Consider the following 24,272-nt stretch of genomic DNA (forward strand, 5'->3'; position numbering starts at 1 on the left):
TTCTATTTCAAGCTGCTGACCACCCAGGAGTGTGAACTCCTGATTAGAGCACAGTGAGGGTTAAATCTAACCATCGCATGTCTGCATTCTACAGTGACTGATGAAGTATTTTAAATTAAATTACAGACACTGTAACCTCCATGGTGTCCTAGGCTGTTCTCCAGGTTATCCTTGTTTTAATCTGAACCCTGCCACCAACCGAGTGACCTCCCTACTTCTCTGTATCCGGGTTTCTTCCTCTGAAAATCAGGGCACTGGGTTAGGTCTCTCTGGTTCTTTCCATCCATATACTTCACGAACCTGCTGTTATAGCTGAAGTAGATGGAAACATAACTGTGCACGTAGAAACACTAGCTTTCATTCTTTTGAGGGCCAGATCACACACACACACCATAAATATTAGCTTCTTTTTTTTTTTTTTTTGAGGGGGTGGGGGGCAAATGTTATCATCAGACAGGTATGTTTAGGATTGCACTTTCAGTGTCCTATGCTTTTATAAATGATTTCATAGGTAGCAGTGATGTTAGTATAGAGTAAGTGATAGCGCGCGCGTGTGTATGTAAGTCACAAAATAAAAATAGTAACCACTGAAGGGGGCCAGCTCGTAGATTCTCCTGGGCCTCCCTTTCTAACGGGGCTGGTTTCATCGCGGAAGGTGCTCTCCTTCCAGCTTTCAAAGGCCAATCCCCGTTCCCAGCAGCGGTCACCATGTTTCCTGCCCTTTCCCATTGGATCCTTTATGAAATCCCAAACATAGTCTTTTCTTTTAAAAACCCCTTTCGTGAGTCTTTAAGCTCCAAGCGTAGGTGGGTGCCCTCCAGGCACCGACCCACAAAGCTCCCCTCTCTCAAAACACAAGGCTTTGAGCTGCATCTTCCCGGCGCGCACCTGAGCGGCGGCCTCCCCAGCCCCGCGGGCGCCGGCGGCCGGTCTCCCCCCGCACGTCCTCGGTCACGGCCGCCGGCGCCCGGGAGCCCGGCCCGGGGAGCGCGCGCCCGCCGCCCGGCCATCACCTGGCGCCTCGTGGGGGCGCGGGTTTCGCTTCAGAAACCCCAAGTCTCCGGTGCCCCGTCCTCCCCCTCGGAGGAGGCATCGCGGGTGCCGCCCCGAGCTCCCCTCCTCTCCATCCCGCCCGCCGCGGCGCCTCCTTCTGGGCTCCGGCCAGGCGCCCAGGTGTCCCCACCTCCGGCTCCCGCCCGCCGGGCCCGGGGGGTCCCCAGCGCCCGGCCCAGCTCCCGCCCCGGGTCCAGCCTCGCTCCCCCCAGGCCCCGCCCAGCCTCCGCCGCGCGCGCCGGGGCTCTCCGCCCGCCCGGCCTCTCCGTCTCCCTCCCGCCTCCGCCCCGCACCCCCTCCCCACGAGCTGCTATTTTTAGCAAAGCCTCCGCGCGCCGCCACCGGCTCAGCTCGCAGCTCCCAGTTCGCCGCCGCGCGCGGCCGCCTCCGAGCTCCAGCCCCGCGCGTCCCGCACCCGGCGCCGCGCGCACCGACCGGCCCGCCGCGCTCGCCCCCGGCTCCTTCCCCGGCGCCCGGCGCGGCCGCCCAGTCCCCCGGCGGAGCAGGCACCGTCCCCCGAGTCAACTTTCAGTCCCCCCCACCCCTCTCCGCTCCTGCCTTGCCATTCTCTTCTGGAAAGATGGCTGTTTGGAGACGGGGGAGAAGTTAGGGGGTCGCCGCGCGGGGCCAAGGAGGGCGCGACAGTCTCTGCGGGAGCGCGCGGAGGTGAGTGGCACCGCAGCCGGGTCCCGGGCTCGCGCTCGGGGCGGGGGTGGAGGGGGGTTGGGGGGGGGACCCTGAGAAGTGAGGGGGCCCAAGCGTCCTCTGGATGCGCCTCCGAACCTCCAGTATGGGGTTCCCCAGGTTAACAGCATCCCGGTCCGGACCCCGACGCCGCCTGCCTGGTTTCTCGCAAGCCAGAGATTGGGGGGGGGGGGGGGGAGAGGCGGGGGGGCTCCGGGGAAACCGTTATCAGAAGTTCGGTGCCAGGTGCTCTTTGGGGGTAGACCCTGACATTGGCTAGGCAAGTCTAGGCGAGGGGTCCGTTACATGCATCCCCCCCGCCCCCTCCCCCCCTACACACACACAAACACCCCAACCCCACCTGGGCCCCGGCCCCCGGTTTCTGCCGGAGCGAGTTACCGGTGGAAAGTTGCACAGCCAACGTGTTGCTGGAGGGGAGCATCGCTTAGCGGGGGGACCCCTGATGCTCCGTGGTGGATGACTTCGGTTCCAAGTCTGTGCATCGGAAAGCTGGGTTTGAGGAAAAGTTGCGGAGCCCAGGGGATGGGAGGTGAAGCCGCGCCTGGGCTCCGGGAAGGAGGGTGCTGAACCCAGAGCTTATTAACATAAACTGGACAATCAAACGCCGCCGGGACCGGCGCGGCGGGGACACGGGGGAGAAGGGAGGGGGCGTTCCCCGCGCCCCGCGGGCTGGGCTGCGGGCGTGGGGCTTTGGTGAAGCCCTCGCCCCCTGTCCGCCGCCAGAGGTGCTGGTGACCCAGGCCTGTGTGTCCCCGGCCGGACCCCGCTGCTCTCCTGGTCCCAGGCTCAGGGGTTCGGAAGAGGTGGCCTGCGGTGGCCAGGTCCTGGGGATATGGAATTACTGCGAATTCTCTAGTGAGTCTGGCTACGCTCTGCTCTCTCATGTCTGGAAGATGGTCGCGTTTGTTTTCCCAACCAGGGAAGGCAGGTGCAATCTTCCTAAAATGAACTTTTGGTTTAGGTAACTATGCCATTTGAAATCTGCGAGACATCTACATATATATCCCATTGTACGTGTTTGGGGTGTGTGTGTGTGTGTGTGTGTGTGTGTGTATGTACACAGAATGTGGGAGTGGCATCAGAAAGGCTTGAAAAGTTTAACTTCAGCTAGAAAAGAAAGTGAAGGGTTAATTTTCTTTTTTCTCTTCCCAAAGGATATAACAATGCTTATACAAAATACTCTTGGCGTGCTGAGATTTCTCATAAAGGGTAAGATTTAGGAATTACAGGTATTTGGAGTACCATCAATGTTTTCAAACCGCGTAAGCCTTATTGAAATGTAGGAAAAGGGAGTATGTAAACAGAGAAGCAAGAGTAAAGTAATTGAAATTACTTGGAAAGAAAATCATTTGACGTTTGAAAAGGTCTGGATGTTATTTCCTGATGCTTTAGAAATCTTTTTAGTCCTGTAATTAATAACAGCACAGAGAATAAGTTGCAGTTAGTGAAGGAGGACAATTAAAATATCATGTTTGGAAGGGATATCTTTTGAACTGCTCTTTGGTACTTTGAATGTTTATTAAGGAATTATACTGTGACTGAAAATTTGTTGTTTAATATATTTGCTTTTTACCACAGATAATTAGTTCTCCTTTTCCTTATAAACCTCGGTTCCAGTTTGGACCAATTTAATTACCCAAACACCAAGTCACTGATGTGCCTTCTGGAAAGCATTTGCATTTAAAATGCTTAATAAGGATATTGTCTTTCCAAAAGGACAAATAATTTAGTCGTAAAACTTTCTTGTAATTTATGTTCATCCATTTTGTTTGAATGAGGCAGACCTTAGGAAGAGAAGCAGTCTCTTGAAGTCTGTTGTTTTCTGTGCTGGGCGCGGGCCGGGTGTGGGGTGGGGGAGGTGAATGTTTTCTTATGTCTCAGTCACAAACAGGTGCACGTAGTGTGAACATCTCGAGTCTGGCCTTTGTGTCAGGCTGCAGCCTGAGGGAGAGATGCTTTCCCAGCTCTCCTCCTGAATCCATCACCTGCACTACAGAATGGGCATCGTTAGATGCACAGAAGATTGTGCAGAGGGAAGCTAAGAGTTTTAAGTACCAGCTTATGATTAGGAGGGAAGGTGGTGTTGTTTTTTAACTTTAGTTTTCTTGTTTCTTTCCCTCTGCAATTGAGCCTATTGGACCAACCTTTATTATAAAGTAAGACTGAAGACTCTTTGGCTAGAATATTTGGCATATTGCCATCTTCTGTAAATATAATGATGGCCTTCTGAAATGAAAAAGATAATTTTATGCATTTTCACAGACTTTTATGATCAAGTGTTTTGTGAACATTATTATGCCCTATTTTCCCCCCTCTCTCCCCCCATCCCCTCACACACATTTGGGGTATACTTGGAAGATATAGGGTGTCCGAAAAATGTCAGCACACACTTTGAATAATTATAAAGGAAGTGTTTAAAATTTCATTTTAAAAATTGAGCAATTATCTGTTAAAGTATGTATATATAATATTTGGGGGGTGCACATTCTGTATTTGGGTTTAAGGGTGTTTTTTTTTATTTTATTTTATTGATTTGAGAGAGAAATATTGATGCAAGAGAGAAACATCAATCAGTTGCCTCCACCATGTGTCCTGACTGGGGATCAAACTCCCAACCTAAGTACGTGCCTTGATGTGGGTATGTGCTCCGAATGGGAATTGAACCCACAACCTTTTTGGTGTATGGACGATGTTCCAACCAACTGAGCCACACTGGCTAGGGATAGGATTAAAGAGTTTTAAATCATAACTGAGCTAACCTACCATATAACCTATTTAATTAACTAGTTTAGATGATGCACATAATTCAGATTTGGATTAATAATTTGCATCTAAGGATTTTTATGGTTATACTGCTGTCATTTCTTTTTATTAGAATTACCTCCATTTTGAATTTGCTTAAATATTAAAACATATCACACACTAATTTACACCCGTTCAGTGGCAAAGGTGTAGGTTATTCTTAAATAGAGATATGGAGAAATAGCTAACAAGGAGAGTCATTTGAGAAACATATGGACATCATAAAATCCTTCTGGATGTAGCATCTGTACATTCTCATTAGTGAAATATGGTAGTTATGGATATTTTTTGATATTACATCCAAATATGGCTTTTAATTTTTGTTTCAATGGATTTGTTTGTTTTAAAATGTAAGTTATATTAGTGTTTAAGTTGGCAGGGGCTTTCATTGTTTGAAAACCTTCCCTTTCAATAAGGATATCATAGTACTTAATTTTTATTGTATACATCTGATACATAGAGTTATTTCTTAGCTTATTACTGTTAACTCCCACCTTTTATTTGAGAAACAGATAGGAAGACATATTGTTCTCATTTTTGGAAGGAGGCCGCACAGTACATCCAAATTCACTAGCTAGAGAACCAGTGTGAGGCTAAGGATAACATCTGTATTTCTTGTATCTAATCACAACAGCAAACTGCTCTGGTGGCTATATTATGACATCTTCAAAAATTTATACATTTCTAGATTTTTAATTTCTTTTTTTTTTTGTTAATCCTCACCTGAGGATATTTTTCCATTGATTTTTAGAGGGAGGGGGAGAGACACAGAGAGAAACATTGATGTGAGAGATTGGTTGCCTCCTGCTAGCCCCATCCAGGGCCCTGAGCTAGGGAGGAACCTGCAACCAAGGCACATGCCCTTGACTGTAATAGAATCTGGAACCCTTTGGTCCACAGGCTGACTCTTTATCCACTGTGCTAAACTAGCTAGGGTCATTTCTAGATTTTTAAAGTTCTTAACTTTGTAGACTTGCAGATCAGCTTTTATATCAGTAAATATAGTCATAGGGAAAAAGCCCTTACTGTTGCCTGCTGATGAAGGAGAGTGTGACTCCTCTAAGTAGTGCTAAAACAAACATACACACCTCTGCGGGGTATCCATTGTTTCACATCTCTGCCTGCATTGGCCCTTTTATTGGCCAACGGATTTGAAGTTTCTTAGCATAATTGTCAAGTTTGAGGGTCATCAAGCTCACGGGTGAGAGAACTCAGAACATGATTTTTAAGAAGAAAGAGTATTAACAGAGGACAGAAATGGACCAACCTCTGTAGAGCAAGGCAGTAAGGATTAGGGACCCTATTGTCCTGGGCGTTAGGACACCCACCTTCTCTAATTTGCTCTGCAGCTTTGGCTGAACTCATGGTTCATGAATTATCTAGTCATTTCTTGGCCATGTAGACCTGGTATCTAGATAAATCAGAGAAAAAAAAAAGTAAAAAAAGGAGAACAATTTCTTCTTTTCTGGAGCAGATACTCTTATGACTTTTCCTTTATCCCCCTAAATTCCTTCTCCTTCAGTTCCCTCCAGAATCTTTCAGGGCAATTGCCCACATAATTTGAAACAACCAAGGTAATAGTCTTCTGAGATTGTATAGTTAAGATTCAAAAGTGGAATATATTATCCAGGACACAGAAGGAAGCATTGTAATTTCATAGACATATATATTCTTAGGCAAGCTCTCATGTATTTGATGAAAATACTTTTAGCATTTTTGAATAAGCAGACAATACAAGAAACTTTCTATTACATTTTTTATACTGTTCTTTTTCATAGGAGTGTATCCAAGTCATTTTAAATATGAAATACTGAAAAAAAGTGACTCTTCAAGTGTGGTTTGCCATTTACTATGATTAATTCTGTTTAGAACCCCAAAGAGAGGAAAACTCCTATTCTGTATATTCTGTATATTATGTGCATTAGGGAACTAATGCACCAGAGAATAGCATGATGCTAGTAAGGTTGAGAAGAGTTAAGGTTGCTAGAAATGGTACTTCTTCCTACTTCTGTAGAAAAAGAAGGCTAGGCTAGTCTAGTTTGAATGAAATAGTGATGAGTGGAATTTGAAATGGCCATTGAAAGCAGATAAGACTTGGAACACCCAATTATCACTCAAGAAACTTGGTAGTATGCATCATTGAAACTAATGTTAGTTAATTTAAGCATTAAGTAAATGTATTAGAGGATATTGACTCTAATTGTTTTCTATTGTTTGGTAATGTGATCACAGATTGAGCAGCTTGAAACAACACAAGTTTATTATCTCAGTTTCATTGCTCATAAGTCTCCACATGGCTCCACTGAGTCTTCTGCTCAGGGATTTCACCTGATGTTGGTTAGGGATACAGTGTTTTCAGAGACTTAACTGGGGATAGACCTATTGTTAGGAGAATTCATCTCCTTGTGTCTCCATTTCCTTCCTGGCTTTCAATCAGAGACCACCCACACTTTTTAGAGGCTGACTGCTGTTCTTTGTCATGTGACCCCTTCATAGGTACTCTTAACATTTCACCTTACTGTTCAAAGCCAGCCAGGAAGAACCCCTTGTTTCAGTATGATAAGACAAACACCTCTATTCCATTCAAACTAGACTAGTCCATGTTTTTCTCTTTCTTCTGTAACATACAGGAGTAATATGACATCAACCTTGTCATCTAACTTAATCTAATTAAGGAAGTAACATCCATCACCTCTGCCATATTCTGTTAGAAGCAAGTCACACACACACACACACACACACACACACACACACACACACAAATAAATAAATAAATAAATAAAAGGAAAGAAAGAAAGAAAGGAAGGAAGAAAGAAAGAAAGAAAGAAAGAAAGAAAGAAAGAAAGAAAGAAAAAGAAAGAAAGCAGCCCTAGTGGGTTTAGCTAAGTGGATAGATTTCAGTCAAGGGCCCATACCTTGGTTGCAGCCTCCTCCCCAGCCTAGGCCCTGGTTGGGACTTGTGCAGGAGGCAACCCATCAATGTGTTTCTTTCACATCAATCTTTCTCTCTGTCTTTCCCTCTCTCTTCTACTTTCCCTAAAAAACAATGGAAAAATACCTTCTGGTGAGAATTAACAAAACAAAAAAGTTAATAGAAGGTCACTTGTTCTACCCAAATTTAAGGTGGGGGGTGGGGGTGGGGGGGGACTATGCAAGGGCTTCACTCCTTGGAAGTCACCTTAGGACTTGTCCACCATGTTGACTAGCTGATAGAATCTCTTAAATAAGTTAACAGATGTGGCTTAGAAGCTACTCAGTCAGAAACAATGTTCTTGATCACTCTAAAGAATCAACTTTATGAGACAGCATTGCCATTGCTGTGGCACACCAGCTTCCATAGTGGAAGGTGGGCTCTGTATCATAAAACAGAAGATTCTCTCTATATGATAATAGGGTTCAGTTGCTCCTGGCCAAAAAGAACGACAAATGTCCACTACTGAAGGAAAGGAGAAAAAATGTGAGCAAATGATTGATTAATGAAATATTGACATTTTTATGAGGATCAGAATGATAACATTTAGAGGTGGGATTACATTGGAGACTAGCTGGAGTCAGGCAACTCCTTAGAAAGAAAATTCTTCTAGGATTTAGAAGAAGAGTGGTAGTGATGCCCTATTTAGGCATGGTGGTGGTAAGAATTGAGTAGAAGCATTTAAAAAGATGAATCACTAGCACATATGTTCGTCTAGGTTTTGACTTAATTAGTTCCCTAATGCATTCCATATGTGAAAGATTTTTAAGGGACTGGTGCCACCAATCCTCACAGGGAACCAGCACTGTGATGTGGAGGCCCACAGCGTGGCCTGCCCTTATTTTACAGGAGGGAACAGAGCCAGAGAACACCTCAGATCTACTGTACACCTGTGGCCCAAAGACTATAGGGGTGTTGTGTAGACATGGGGATCTATTGAGCATGGCTTGTTGCTCCAAGCACTTTGTAGGAATGATTTTTATCAATATTCATCTCATTTTTGGCGACTGAGTTCAAATTTCCTAGGTCTGCCTTCCCTCTTACTCCCCAAGAGAATGGAGACTTTGAAAAGCTAAATTACATGATAAGGGTCATTCATCTAGGATATGAAATCTAGGTCTGATTTCAAAGCCCTTAGTCTTATAGTACACACTCCATACCCACATGCAGTAAGTTTCCAGGGGAAGAGAATTTTTTTTTTCTATTGAAGAGAATGGCAGCACTATAATTGCTCTTGGATTCCTTCATTCATCACGAGAGAACTGGACACTGAGAGACGAGGGTTAAAGAGAAGAGGGAGAGTGTGTGCTGTATCATGCCTTCTCTTATTTTCCCAGCAGGAAATACAGACTGTAGGTCTCTTCCATGTAAAAGTAAGAACATGGAGTTCTCTGTATTTTTATTTCTACTTATCATCTTGGCTACAATCAAAAGCGCTATGTCTCCAACATGTAGATTTTTCACTATTAAATTCAATCAGAAAACGTTATGAATTCTCATTGCCTCTTTGGCCATGGGGTCCTTTCTTTAGCCTTTACAGTTTTTGATCTACTTGAAAAGTCTATTCAGACATTCCTCCTTTTTTCTTCTATTACTTGGTCCCGCTTTCTACTCAGTGGTGCCTCAGTATTCTATTCATAGATATTCTACTCTTTTTTTTTTCCTCTTCTGTTTTATGTACTTAAATCTCTTCTTTAAATGGTCTCGTTCCATTGATTGGAATTGTTGGCCCAGATCTCTTTGCTGCCGTACTGGAACATACACAAGCTCAGTGTGGACTCACCTGTATTCTGTGGATTTTACGGAGCTGTACCCTGTGTCCCAGCACAGTTGAGGAAGACTAAGATTACCCTTGGGGAGTTGAGTCAAAATGTAAACATTTTACGACTGAAAATTCCAAAGCAGGATCCTATCCACCTGTTAGGTCAGGTGTACACATATAGACCACTCCACTGTGGCCAGGTTGACAAGTGTTGGGATGGCCGCATCTGGGCTCAAGTATCTGTCCTTCTCCAGCAGGACTGTTCTCTCAGAGGGGACTTGTGGACCACCCTCTGCCAGATTAAGCTGGACTACGATAACTTAATTCAGAGTAAGCTATAACTTAGGAATTCTTGAAATACACTTATTTCTTTTTAAAAAAAATAGATTTTTACTTATTGTAGAGAGGAAAGGAGAGGGGGAGAGAGATAGAAACAAGAATGATGAGAGAGAATCATTGATTGGTTGCTTCCTGCACACTCCACATTGGGGATGTAGCCTGAAGCCCAGGCATGTGCCCTGAAGGGAATCGAACTGTGACCTCCTAGTTCATAGGTCCACACTCAACCACTGAGCCACGCCAGCTGGGTGGAATAAACATTTATTTGTACAGGTTTTAGATTTTCTAGTTTAGCTTAAGCAAGATTTGGCTCTCAAAGCCCAACCTCCTCAGCATGGCACCCAAATTCTCTCATAGACTGGACCTTGTCTATCTTACTACCTTTGCATTTTTAAACGTTTGCCATTCCCTGCCTTATGGCTTTAAGGATTTGAGCTCTAAGCTTGGAGCTAGCAAATGGCATAGATTTTTAGATAATAGGAACACCCAGCCTGAAAGAATAAGTGACTATATAAAATAAAGTTAAGTCAAGATGTGTGTGTGCGTGTGTCTACCATGTATGTGTGTTTGGCAGGCAGGGAACAAATAAAAACAGCATTTCAGTTCCTATATCTAGTCATTCTTGGTGACTTTGTGCCACTGATTTTCCTGAGATTATGTTATGTAAGCAATGAATTATGCCCAGATTGAGTTTCTGCCCCTTAAATTGAGAGTACTAAATAGCACGGGTTTCTTTCAGCCTTGCACTCTCGGTACATTTGCTGAACCTGCTGCCTCCAGATCTGGTGGTGGTCTTCTCTCAGCCCTAGCCAGGCGTTTGCGCCTCTGAGGTTTTATTTAGAAAGAGTGTCCGTTAGGAGGCTGTGCCTTCTCTGCTCTCCTTTCCCTCCAGGACCGGCTTTTGTTCCTCCTCGTTGCGACGCTTCCTCCGATTTCTGCACCTGATCCTGATCTGACTGTTCTCTGAATTCCCACAGTAATTTAGCATTATGGGAGTGGTTCACATAAGCTCACAAGTTGAAGTTTAGCATTAATTGATTACCAAAAAAGGCTGCTGTGTGATGATAGCCTTTAAAGGAGTTTGCATTTTATTACCCAGAACGGCATCTTCGTACTTCTGAAATACAGTAGTATACTTTATACATGGCATGATTGGCACATGTATTTGTGGTTTTGTCCAATTCCTCTGTAGCCTGGTAGAAAGCCATGCTTTCCCATGCCTGGATAGAAAGGAGGGCGAGAAGGTTTTGCCTCCTAATAAGCTCGTTCTTCAAATAAAACACCATTGGAAAAGTGGTCTGATTTTTAGCTAAGACTACTACTCCATACGGTGTGAACCTAAGTTATTCTTATTACACATTTTACTTAAGCATGTCGGAACATAAAATAAATACAGATGGTTTCACTTGTAGATTTCACAAATTATAAAACCCAAACCAATGAACAAATACTAAATAGGAACAATGGAACTGATGAAATTAAAATTAGGTGGCAAGTGATATTCTGCTGAAATTATATGGCCAGTGTAGGGTTTAAGAGTATAAAGATGTATCTTCAGATCCTGTTCTTATTTAATCTGTTTGTACATTTATATTAATAGAGTTGCAGAAAGTATCCTTTAAAAAGTATCTTTTTAAAAGATTTCAAGTCTTTGCTGGTTCAGGTTAGTCAGACTTCATGTGTGACCAGAACTCTACCAGTAAATGATCTCTGAATGTCAGTTTTAGTGAGATATCACCTGAGTACTCTGTAACTTCATTTTGCTCTCTTAAAGATGCAATTAGCACTGTGAAGTTATCGAATTGTGAGCCACGTGTTTTAGCAGTCTCCAAAGAATGCAGGAATGAAGAACAGATTGTATAGCGACTACACAGAGATGGGATGCTTGCGGTGTCTTCCAATCATGATGATTTCAACCATAGAGTGCAGGTGTTTTAGATGCCTTTGCTATTATGTGTTCTATAATGACTCAATTCATCGTCACCGCTTTTCTAATCATTATTTATTTAGCAACTTCTATGTTATTTGGCCTTCACCTAGTGCATGATTGAGAACACCCACAGCAAATGCCACATGAAAATGTGGTAGCCATGTTTAGTTTTAAAATGATTATTCAGAAAATAACTAGGATATATTTAGGTTTATTTTAATTTTTTAGATTATCATCTCAGTGTAAACCTAAAGTGAAATAAAAGTCCACATCAAACTCCTGGCTCTCTGTTTGAAGTGCATCCTTGCAAATATTAATTGCTACTTAACATATTTTATATCCAACTCTGTGTAATATGTCATTAACTAGGCATGTGAGCCCTCTAAAGGCCGAGAGACCTTGTTTACTATTTTTTCCCCTCAGCAGTAAGTGCATTTCAGATAGTTGCTGCCCAACAAGCATTTGCTGGTTGACCAGTTGTTTATATGTCGTTCTTTCCTTACTGCCCTGTGAGCTCCTTGAGGACAGAGACCGTTTTGTTTTTTTGTGAACTCCAAATGCCTAGCACAGCAACTCTTCCATGAGAAACGCTCAATAAATGTTCTGAAAGGGAAAAAATGCATAAATTATGAGCTCTGTGTCTGTGTGTGGGCATGGGTGTGTGTGTCTTCTTTCCTGCCTCCTCTTTCATATATAAGGGACTTCTAACAGTTGAACAGATCACTGCTGTCCTGTGGAGTCTTCTCTTGTGATGCAAATATTCTATCTCTGTGTCTTCTCCAGTACCATAGTCACTAGCACATGTGACCTTCGAGTAGTCAGACCAAGGGCCTGCATTAAATTTTAATTATAAAAGTGTCATGTGGCCAGAAGGTAGCCCAGATTCACATATAATGCCTCTATTCTCAAACTTATTTGCCTACATCTCCCAACATTACTACATTTTTTTGTTATAATTGTATTTTTTGTTACAATATTATAATTGTATGCAGTTATTGTTATTGGATGGTAAAAGTGAGTTATGTCATGTTATCCATAGAGCAATATATTCCATCAAATTGATTCCATTCTTCTCCCAAATGACCAACAATATTGCATACCATGTCTTCACTCATCCACCATCTGATATTTAAAATAATTTCCTTGTTATTCTACAGGTTTGACACTGACCACTTTACCAGATAAGTTTCACATACAATTTAAAAAATATCTTGGGTTTCCTTATGTTTCTTATTCTCACTGTTTTAATATTTTAATATTTTCCCTAAATATGCATTTAAACTTGCATTAACTATGTGGTCATCGACACCATCATCATAATCTAAAATGGTGTTTATGCTCTGCTAGCGTGTATTTGATGCACAAATGTCTGCTGATATTGTGAACAGATTTCAAATTTACTAGATTCTTAAAAATGCCTTTGAATATTCCTTCTCTTCAATTCATTTCTTTGCTTTTCTTGTCCTTTTACCCTTTCTGGTACGGAAAAGGAATGAAGAATAATCATATGAATTTAAATATAACCTAATCCTCATCTAAGATGCAATCCCGCCAAAACAGGTTTCACAGCTGGTGTCAAAATGTGTGAAATCAATACAACAGGATTTTCCATTTAGAAAGGCAAGAATTGCTTCCTATAAGTGGCCAAGTCTTTTATGCAACTTGTAGCACTTTCAGAATAAGACTTAGATTAATATACATCAGACATTTATTAAGTCACAGCATTGGGTATATTCACATAGTGTCTCATTTCTTTCAAGAATGCTGAATCCAGTAGTATGTAATGGTTATAGAGAGTAAATATTCAAATAAATTAAAATAAACTCTGCTGACAAGCAGAAACACTTAACCATTTACCATTCATTCGCTGTTGCTGAAGATTTAGTAGTTGTCTTAAATGGCAGGATTTGAAAGCACAGGCTTCAGCATGGAGACTTGCCCTTTGTTCATTCTTTTAGTCTAGTGCAATAGTTCCCAATATTCAGCATGCATCTGAATTTCTCCAGAGGGCTAACACAAAAAAGACTGTAAACTACTTTATGGCTGAGTTAACTCCTTTTTCAAGGCAGTTTTGTATACACTAGGTATTCAACTTGGAACCTACTTTTTTCTCACTACCTAAAAGATGCAACTCAACTCCTCAGTATTTCCTTATTTACACTTTAATTCCAGCACAGGGCTATTCACTGTAGATATGCTATTTATTTATTTATTTATTTATTTATTTATTTATTTATTTATTTTAATCTTTATTGTTGAAATTATTACAGATGTTCATCCCCATTGTCCCCCTCCACCCGATTCTAGCTCCACCCTACACCTTGGCTACCCTATTGTCTGTGTCCATAGATAATGCATATATGCATATAAGATCTTCATTTAACCTCTTCCTGCCTCATCACCCCCTTCCCTTTGAGAATCTTTCAGGCTGTTCCATTTCCATGCGTCTGATTCTATTTTATTTACCAGTTTATTCGGTTCATTAGATTTTTTATTCATTTATTTTGATTTTTAGATGCAATTGTTATAGGTATGTATTTGTTACCATTTTGTTGCTCATATATATATTTTTTAATCCTTTTCTTCTTCTTCCTCTTCTTAAAGAATATCCTTCAACATTTCATATAATACTCCTTGGGTGGGGATTAACTCCTTTAGCTTTTTCTTGTCTGTGAAGCTCTTAATCTGACCTTCAATTCTAAATGATAGCTTTGCTGGGTAGAGTAATCTTGGTTGTAGGTCCTTGCTATTCATCACTTTGAATATTTCTTGCCATGCCCTTCTGGCCTGCATGGTTGCTGACAGTCGTATGGGCATTTCCTTGTATATAACTAACTACTTTTCTCTTGCTGCTTTTAAGATTCTCTCCTTGTCTTTAGACCTTGGCATTTTAATTATGATGTGTCTTGGTGTGGTCCTCTTTTGGTTCCTCTTGTTTGGGACTCTCTTGGGTTCCTGTACTTGTAAGTGTATTTTTTTCACCAGGGAGGGTAAGTTTTCTGTCATTATTTCTTCAAACAGGTTTTCAGTATCTTGCTCTCTCTCTTCTTCTGGCACCTCCATACTGAATTTGTCCAAGAAGCTCCTTACACTATCTTCATATTTTTAAATTCTTTTTTCTTTTTCTTTTTTCTTCTGGTTGGGTATTTTTTGCTTCATCATATTGCCAGTCGATTTGATTATCAGAATCCTCAATTCTACTGTTGAATCCCTGTATATTATTCTTTATTTCAGTCAGTGTATGCTTAATTTCTGACTTGTCCTTTTCCATATTTTTGGAGGTTTCTTGCAGATTCTTGAGTAACCAGATAACCATGGTTCTATAATATATCCAGTAGTTAGTTTTCTTCCATTTATTTCATTTGGGACATGTTTCTTTCTCTCTGCATTTTGGCTACTTCCCTGTGTTTGTTTCTATATATTGGGTAGAGCTGCTATGTCTCCTTGAGTTGGCCTTGTGTAGAAGGTGTTATATAGGGCTCAGTGGCTCAGCCTTCTCAGTCACCTGAGCTGGGCACTTTAGGTGAACCACTTTGTGGACTGTAGCACAGTCTTGTTGAAATTAAGACTTGATTGCTGTTGCTGTCACTGGAAGAAATTGACCTCCAGGCCAATTGGACTTGAGGACCAGGTGTGACTATAGTGGAAAAATTGCTATGCAGGAGACACCCTTATGGAGTAGGATTTGTTTCAGCGAAGCTTTGGTACTCACTGAGTCTGTCCCTTGAGTGTGTCACTTGTGGGTGTGTAGAGTTGTAATCTGGTATGGTCTGACACTGACCAATGTGTATACTGGCTCCTGGGTCTCCAGGGAGGTGTAAAGTCAGCCACTGTCTGGGGCTACTCAGGAGGAGCTACAGAGAGATCTACAGATTCCTCCTCTTTGTATTGGGTTTGGAAGTGCCCAGATGAGGCCAGCTATGAAACAAGGCAGGCTGGTTCCAGGTCCTGGGCCTTTTAATGATAGGTTTGGGGCTTCTTGACCCAGCTTCAGCTTGTTTGAGAAATTTTAGCTTGAGCAAGGACAGGCCATTCATATGAAAACACTTCTGCACACAGTTTGGGTGGGGTTATAAATTGGATGAGGGCAGGGTCATAGGGAGCCACCAGGGTGGAGCAAACAGATATGGCTTTCAGTTAGCCACTGGGGAGGTCCCAGCATAGAACACTGATCCCTGTGAACACCTCCATCTGGGATAAAACTGCCCCAGAGATCCTGCCCTGATGCCAGACAATCCAGTTCCTCCTCCTATGTTTCTGTGTCCACCAAAGGTTCACCCTGGTGCTGGAGCTCAGAAGAAGTGCTGCCTTGTAAGTTCAGTTTGTGGTGCCAGCCACTTAAGAGGAACAGCTGGGTCTCCACAGCCACTGTGTCACTGAGCCCCAATCTGCACTAGTTTTTATAGCCCATAGTTCTTACTTCCAGAAGGGACTTTTTGGGCTGGGGGTCTGGTGTGGGGTTTGGACCCATGCTCTTCCAGGTGGCCTCTGCAGATATGATCTCCCTCATGGCTTTAAAAGCAGCACACAGACCAACCTGTTCTGTGCCTCCACACCTTCTACCAGTCTCAGTGTGCTTTCTTCTTTAATTCTCTATTTGTAGGACTTCCATTCAGCCAGCTTTCTGGCAGTGCTTGATGATGGTGGTTCTGTATTTTAGTTGTAATTTTGATGTGGTTGTGGGAGGTGACAAGTACAGGCGTTTACCTACGCCGCCATCTGTAGATATGCTTTTTAATAGATTACACAAAATAAGAGAAAAACTCAGTAGCAATATATGGAATTTTGCACTCGTGAATAAGCTTTGGTCTCACAATTGATTTAATCTGTCTCTGATGATGAAAGGCTAGTACCATTTTTATATCTTCCTTTAACTTCCCCAAGAAACATTCCCAAAAAATCCTTAATGATTTATATTATGCATTATGTTAATTTTAGGCAGGTTGGGGGAGCAAAGAGGGGAACTTTCTTTTGTGACTTTTGCTATAAATATATTTTAAAATCTCCTTCTTATTTGTTTGACCCAATTTTTAAAAGTTACTTACATTAGCCCTAATAGGTTTGCCTAGTGGATAAAGCGTTGGCTCAAGAAATGAAGATTCCTGGGTTCTATTCCAGTCAAGGGCACATGCCCCGGTTAGATGCTCGATCCCCAGTGTGAGGCATGCAGGAGGCAACTGATTGATGATTCTCTCTCATCATTGAGGTTTCTGCCTCTGTTTCCCTCTCCCTTCCTCTCCGAAATGACTAAAAATATATTAAAAATAAAAATAAAACTATTTAAAAAAAGGTTACCTACATTAAATAAATTTCTGATGAGTTTAGTATTAATTTACGTACGGTTCTCGATTATGTTGCCATCTCCCATATATTTTTAAAATGTTCCGTCATTTCACCGTATGTACATACTAGAGGCCCAGTGCATGAAATTTGTGCACAGGGGCTGGGGGTGGTGTGTGTGTGTGCCCCTCAGCCCAGCCTGCACCCTCTCCAATCTGACATCCCTCTCACAATCCAAGACTTCTGGCTCCCAACTGCTCACCTGCCTGGCTTCCTGATTGCCCCTAACTGCTTTTGTCTGCCAGCCTAATCACCCCCTAACCACTCCCCTGCCAGCCTGATTAATGTCTAGGTGCTTATGTAGGTAGAGGTGAAAATGCATTATGTCGCTGTAGGAAATGATCTCTGCCATAACCCGAAGACCTATGTATAGTGAAATAATAGTTAGTTTTATTAATAAAGTTCAGCAAAAGCCATTGCCAAACCTTGTGAACTAACTTATTTGCTAAGAAGAACATTCTTTTGAAGTCACTTATCACTTTTCCCCAATGAAAACATATTTAATAAATTCAACTTGCTATATTTTTGAAAGCATAATGCTAAGACTGCGCAAGCCAAATGGGAAAGTGTAGGCCAAATGGAATGGGATTTCAGAATAATAGTTACAGTTTTAATTCCCCTAGAATAACAAATCTGAAATATTCTTGTGTGAATTTATAATTTTCAAGTAACTATTGAAAACACATTAAAACTTATTTTATACTCTCTTATGGTTTTCTTACATATTTTATAACGCTTACATTATTGTTTTTGCATTAATAGCAAATTACATTTTAAAGAGATATTTACAATAAAAACAAATCTTTTGTATTTATAGTAGTCCCCCCTTATCTGTGGGGCTACATTCTAAGACCCCTATGGATGCTTGAAACTAAAGATGGTATCAAGCTCTATGTATATTATGTATTTCTATACATACATACTTATAAAGTTTAATTTATAAATTAAACACGAGAGATTAATAACAATTAATAAATCATTATTATAACATTACACTGTAATAAAAGTTATAAGAACATGGTCTCTCTCCTAAAATATATTTTATTGTACTCACCTTTCTTGTGATGATGTGAGATAGTAAAGTACTTTATTAAGTCAAGAACTTTCACCTTTTCATTAAAAGCAGTGGTTTTTCAATCAGTGTGCCACAAGAATTTTTAAAACATCCTCTTTTCCCTTAGATTGTCAAATAAAATAAAATGACAACATCCAACACAACAATAGCCAACTAGTGTAAATGAATAAAAATTAGACCTATTTTTTGTCAGGTTGGCCAAAAATATATACATATTTTGATGTGCTGCAGAATTTTAGTAATTAGTTTATGTGTGCCATGAGATGAAGAAGGTTGAAAATCACTGATTTAAAGGAAGTACTTTATGGCTTTCTGTTGTCATATCTGAATTGCCAGCATCACTACATTTGATCTTTGGGGCCACTATTAAGTAAAATAAGGGTTACTAGAACACAAGCACTGTAATACTTCAATAGTCCAAATGATCAAGATGGCTACTAAGTGGTTAATGGGTGGTTTGTGTAAACAGTGTGGATACACTGGACAAAAGGATGAAGTCATGTGCCAGGCTGGAAGGAACATGATGGATCAAGGTCTCATCACACTATCCAGAACAACCTATAATTTTACAATGTATGAATTATTTATTTCTGGAATTTTTCATTTAATATTTTTGGAGTATGGTGTACCATGGGTAACTGAAACCATGGAAAGTGAAGCTATGTATGAGGAGGGCACTGCTGTACTCATGTAGCTCCCATTTTTCACTGCTTTTCATTCCTTCATTACCTCTCATGCAATTTCTATCTGGTCTCACCTTTCTTCTGCCTGAAGTGTTTCCTTTAATATTTCTTGTAGCATAGGCCTGCTGGTGTTGAACCCTTTCTGCTTTTATATATTTGAAAACATCTTTATTTTACCACCAATTTATAATATTTTTGTTGGGCATAGAATTCTAGATTGACAGTTTTTTTTTCTTTTAATACTATAAAGGTGTTGTTTGACTTTTCTCACTTGCATTGTTATTTTATGAGAACTTTACTGTCATTTTTATTTTTGTTCTTCATTGTATATAACATATCGATAGAGATCTTCCCCTTTTCAGTGGTTTTGAGCAATTTAATTATGATGTGTCTTGGTATAGCAATCTTTATTTTTTTGTACTTTGGATTTACTGCGCTTCTTGGACCTGTGTGGGCTTATAATTTCCATTACATTTGAAAAAAAAATTATCCACTGTTTCTTCAAATTATTTTGGTTTTCCTCCTCTCCCTCCTTTCTTCTATGGTTTCCAATCATTTGTATATTAATATTAGGGTCACTGATGGTCTGGGTATTTATGTTTTTATTCTTTTTTTTCTCTATGTGCTTCTTTTTTAGTATTTCTACTGTTGTGTCAAAATCATTACCAGCCATCGTATTTAGTGTGTTTTTCATCTCATATAGTATTATAGTTTTCATCTCTTGTAGTTTAATTTGGGTGTTTTAAAATCTCCCATGTCTCTATTGAACTTTTTAAAATATATGGAATAGATTGATAATAACTTTTAATAAACTTGTCTGCAAATTCTAATATTTATTTTAATTTAGTCATTTCATTTGTTTAATTTTTCTATAGTTCATGGGTAGACCTTTAGAATGTTTATATTTCAAACAGTAGTGAACTATTTTAATTTTAGTTTCTCTAATATTTGAATGATAAATAATAGTACTGTGAGCTAATATGAGAATAAAGTGTCAAAATTCAGGAGCACATGTTGCCATACTGTGTATATCATGTTGCCTCAAGAGCTTTCTGGCCGTAAGGGCACAATTGACTGTTACTTTAAGTTTAAAAGAATCCTTGAGGTGATATAGTTTCATATGCCATAGGGATATGTCAGTGATTTCTAAATTTTATTTTATAATTTGAGTTTTTAATGCAATCTTTTGAAATCTAGTTGTTAAGCATGGCAAGAAGACTAGCGTTGCTTTAGAATTCTTAGGGAAATAATTTTGTAAGAACAAATTAAAATTAACTTTAACTTTCTTCAGCTCTGTCATAAATATCAGCATGCTGAAGCCAAAATTGCAGCGATATTACATTGCTATGTTTCCAATATTTAAGCATATATAAAGATTAGGCCAGATTTATACTCTCTTGTAAAATTGAACCAAAATATAAATTATTTGTAGAATGTTAAGACAGAATCTTAAGAACTTGAATACCACTCTGTGATGGAAGCTGCTAGCTGTTTCCCGATACCTCTTTTCTCCATCATCCTTAGACATAGATCCCCTGAAATTTCACTGGAGACAGACCCCAACAGAATACAGATGTCATTTCTCAGCCTCCCTTGCAGCTAGGTTTTATGCCATGTGACAAAGTTCTGGTCACAGGATGTAAGCAAAAGTAATTGTGCAATTTCCCAATGGGGCATTAGGGACGGGATGGTGTGGATATGGAGATTTACTCTCTGAGACCTTGCTAAAGAGGCCAGCACTCTAAGAATGGTGGGGCAGCAAGATATTTTAAAAAGCAGCTTGAGGTTTTATGTGACCGAGTAAGAAACTTCTATCTTGTCAAAGCCACTGTTATTTTGGGCATCTGTCACATAGGCAAGCTACATATTCTGTTCCCACATTTTTTTTGTTTGTTTATTAAATGTTAGTAGTTGGTTTTGATAACTGCAAACTTGAAAGGACCAAGTGATCATTCATTATAGATATCTAAACTTTTCTAAAGGACCTTTTTTTTTTTTTTTTTTTTTTTTTTTTTTTTTTTTTAAATGGGCTAGTTCATTACTATCAGCTGAAGAAAACAATACAGTTAATGTCATTTGATTCCACTCTGAGAAATTTAAAGATTTGAGGCACAGAATCCTTATGCTGACTTTTGAAGAAACCAAAGTTTAGGGAAAGAGAGAAAGCTAAATTATTCATCTTTCTACCTTGCTTCCAGTCACCAATTATTGTTTCCATTTTCCCAAATTTCATAGTTGTCAAATCCCAAAGTCCACTTTCAGTTCCCAGTGCAAAGTGGTTCCCTGTGCCATTTTACACCATTTATTGTTTCCCCTTCTGGAAACTGTTATCCTGAGCCTTTGGGATGGCACGCCCTTGCAGTTTCATCCTCTGTCTCTGTTCGCTCTATAGTCTCCTCATGGAATCTTCTTTCATCTATCTCTTCTTTGTGGGTATACTCTGATTCTTGGCTCTCTGCTTCTTTCCCTTTGTACTAGGGAGCTCACAATTTGACAGGTTGCAGGTATGTTTTGCTGGTATTACACATAGTAGTTTAAAGAAATACTGTATTAATTGGCAATATTTAAAAATCAGGATATTTAACATGCAATTCAGAATTGGGCTTTTCCTGACCTAGGAGAAGACTTGACAACACCCCACCTACATTCCCAGAGCAGCAGGTGGTTGGAGCTGAGTTACTGCTACTCCCTCGAGAAAGCACCTATGTTCTTTCTTATAGAACCCACCACTCTCTATTGCTTGCATCTTGTTTATTTATTTTTATTACTTGCTTGATCATTTAGACATTTAAGTTTATGATACCCATATTCTTGAGTAATTTAAGTTTTAATTATCTTTTCTAAAAATGATTTTCTTTTTCTTATTCTTTCTTTTCATTTCTAGTTCCTCTTTCCCATCACTTACTACTACTGCTGCTACTACTACTACTGCCATCCTAATTAGACTATCTTATTGTCTCACATAGCTTGCTTGACTAGAATCTTAGTTGTTTTATGCCTCTTATATTACCCAGATCCTCTAAACTTCTTCTAGAATGATTTTTCTAAAATTCACATTTCCATATGACTCTATCCAGCCTCAAGACTTTGAGTGGCTCACCTGCCATATAACTGACTTCACGTTCCTTAGCATTGGTTTCAATGTCAAATGACGCAGCAGCTGCTTTGGAAAAACAGTTTGGCAGTTATTCAAAAATTTAAATATAGAGTTATCATATTACCTGGCAATTCCACTCTTAGGTATATTCCCAAAGGAATTGAAAATATAATTTGTACCTGAATGTTCATAGCCATTTATAAATGCTCCAAACTAGAAACATCAGAAATGACTACCCACTGATGAATAAATAAAACATGATATATTCACACAGTGGAAGGTTACTAGGCCATGAAAAAGAATGAAGTACTGATTCATCTACAACAGGGGTTGGAAATATCCGGCCTGGAGGTCATGTAAGGCCTGAGAAATCATTTGGTCTGGCCCTGCCAAGGTATTACGGGTGAGTTAATTAAATGTTTGACCAAATATAGAAGGTTGATTTTTAAGTTAATAAGTTTGAATGGCCTGCAAATGATGTTCTAAATATCCAAATGGCCCTTGGCAGAAAAAAGGTTCCCCACCCCTGCTCTATAATGTGGATGCACCTTGAAAACTTTATGCTAGGTAAAAGAAACCTTACCTGGAAGGTCATATACAGTATAATTTCATTAAATGAAATTACCAGTTAGAAAACTAGAATAGTGGTTGCTAGGGGATGTGCAGGGGGCATAGGGGGTGGGGTGGGGATGGGGATGGGATATGATTGCTAAAGGATATGGGTTTCTTTTATGGGGTAATAAAAATGTTCTGGAATTAGGTAAGGCTGGTGTTTGCACAACTATGTGAATATGCTAAAAATGTCATTGAATCATATAGTTTAAAAGAGTGGATTATATATTTAAAAAAACCAACCCAAATCAGAGAATAAAACAGATATGACTTTTGCTGGTTTCTTCAGTCTCCTCTCATGCTACTTCAGTCTTCTCACCGCCCCTCTCTCTGTGTTGGTGTACTGACCTCCTACCTGCTCCCAGAGTTCCATGCCATCGTTCACCATTACCTGTTTACACATTCCTGCCGGGAGAATCCTACCTGCCCCCTCACTATGACCTAGTGCAGTGTTTCCCAAAGTGTGGTATGCGTACCCCCAGGGGTAGGGGAAGAGTTTGGTGGGGGTACGCGTTGCACCAGAGTTTGGTGGGGATATGCACTGCACTGTGCTTAGCTGCGCCTAATTCTACGTTCTCATGAGTATGAGAGGTACTCAGCGTTACAAAAATTATAGAAGGGGTACACATATGTCAAAAGTTTGGGAAACACTGACCTAGAGAATTCCTGATTTCCCTTCAAGTTTTAGCTCAGATCTCAACTCCATTGGAGTTTTTAGTTCACTTAAGATTGGGATTAGGTAGATTCCCCAGAACCAAACAAGAACACCTTACAAAATAAAGAGACTCCCTTTGATGTGCTTATCCAAATTTTGTAATCAGAAAATATAAAAAGGAAGTCTTTATTTTAGTGTAAATGTGAGTGTTCATGTTTTATAGCTTTTAATTTTAATTTTAAATAAAACAGGGTAGGCTTAGTGTGGAGAATCATATTTTAAAGCAGACATCATGTCAGAATCTTAATCCAGCGTTGCTTCCTCCACCTCCCTCTCCCATCCTGTGAAAGTCAGGAGAAACTTTTTTGTGACTCCCCAAACACCCTGGACACCCCTGACCACCCTGAACAGTAATATCTGTTTTACCTTTTTCTGTCTCCCATCTAGATTGGGGACTTTTAGGGAACAGCTCTTGTGTCTTTTGTTTATCTGTACAAGTTAATCCTAGTATATTTCCATGGAAAGTGTTTGGCGAATTTTGAATAAATCAATGGGCAATATCAGTGACATCAAATGCAGTCATATGGGAGAAATAGCTTTCATTTGCTTTATGGAAGGTCAGAGATCCGAGGATTGTTTTTAAAAAGCTGTGTAATTTTAGATAACTTCATTAAAATACAGCCTGGCCCTGGACAGTGTTCCTCACTGGTTAGAGCATTGGCCCCGGGTTGGAAGGGGCTCAGGCCCGATTCCTAGTCAAGGGCACATATTTGGGTTGCAGGTTTGATCCAGTCAGAGTTGGGTGAGTGTGGGAGGCAACCAATTCATGTGTCAGTCACATTGATGTCTGTCTGTCTCCCCCTCTCCCTAAAAATCAATGAAAAAAAAAAATATCCTGGGCCCTGGCTGGTTTGGCTAAGTGGATAGAGCGTTGGCCTGAAGACTGAATGGTCCTGGGTTCAATTCCGGTCAAAGGCACATGCTTGGGCTGCAGGCTCAATCCCCAATGTGGGTCATGTAGGAGGCAGTCAATCAATGATTCTCTCTCATTGATGTTTCTATCTCTCTCTACCTCTCCCTTTCTCTCTGATATCAATAAAATGTTTGAAGATTAACAATAAATAAATAAACAATAAATTTAAAAAAATGTAACCTGATCTCTCCTTTTTTCTCTTTCCTCCTTTCTCTCTGTCCCTCCTTCTCTCCATCTACACACACCCTTTAAAGAGCTCTTTCAAAAAGAGTACA

The 24,272-nt window shown here is 40.5% G+C and overlaps 1 protein-coding gene across 4 annotated transcripts in view; it reads left to right on the plus strand.

The window, feature by feature from the left end:
• The first annotated feature begins 1,422 nt into the window (after positions 1-1,422).
• The window catches only part of HDAC9 (histone deacetylase 9), an 814,141-nt gene continuing 791,291 nt past the window's right edge, over positions 1,423-24,272 (plus strand). For all 4 annotated transcript variants that reach the window (XM_084896713.1, XM_084896717.1, XM_084896714.1 and 1 more), the window contains exon 1: positions 1,423-1,719. The gene's annotated coding sequence lies outside the window, so the exon portion shown is untranslated. The remainder of the gene's footprint in view (positions 1,720-24,272) is intronic.

Source organism: Pipistrellus hanaki, assembly GCF_964339955.1.
Source record: "Pipistrellus hanaki genome assembly, chromosome: 10".
NCBI classification, from domain to species: Eukaryota; Metazoa; Chordata; class Mammalia; order Chiroptera; family Vespertilionidae; genus Pipistrellus; species Pipistrellus hanaki.